The following is a 297-nucleotide window of genomic DNA, read 5'->3' as shown; positions in this document are numbered from 1 at the left end:
AGGGCATTTCGTTAAGATCATCCAGAGTAAGAAATAACTTTTTCGAAGTTTTTTGCAAGAGGTGAAGCTGCTCAGCCTGCTCTAGTCATTACAAGGAAATGCAGAGAAGAGTAAATAAAATTACTGAGAATGTGAGTTGGATTATCATGCAACAGAAATTTGTTTTTCCACCAACCTTAATTGCGTCAAGGGCATCTTCATTCTCCCCCAGATACTTGACCATCCATGTGATTGCACTTGCTGTCGTATCTTGACCTGATTTTGCAAGCAAATTGCTAATTGATTACATTTTGTTCT

This window comes from Theobroma umbraticum, unplaced genomic scaffold (genome assembly GCF_002168275.2).
Source record: "Theobroma umbraticum cultivar Fairchild unplaced genomic scaffold, ASM216827v3 scaffold_51.0, whole genome shotgun sequence".
Lineage (NCBI taxonomy): Eukaryota > Viridiplantae > Streptophyta > Magnoliopsida > Malvales > Malvaceae > Theobroma > Theobroma umbraticum.
Note: the sequence above shows the minus strand (reverse complement) of the source record.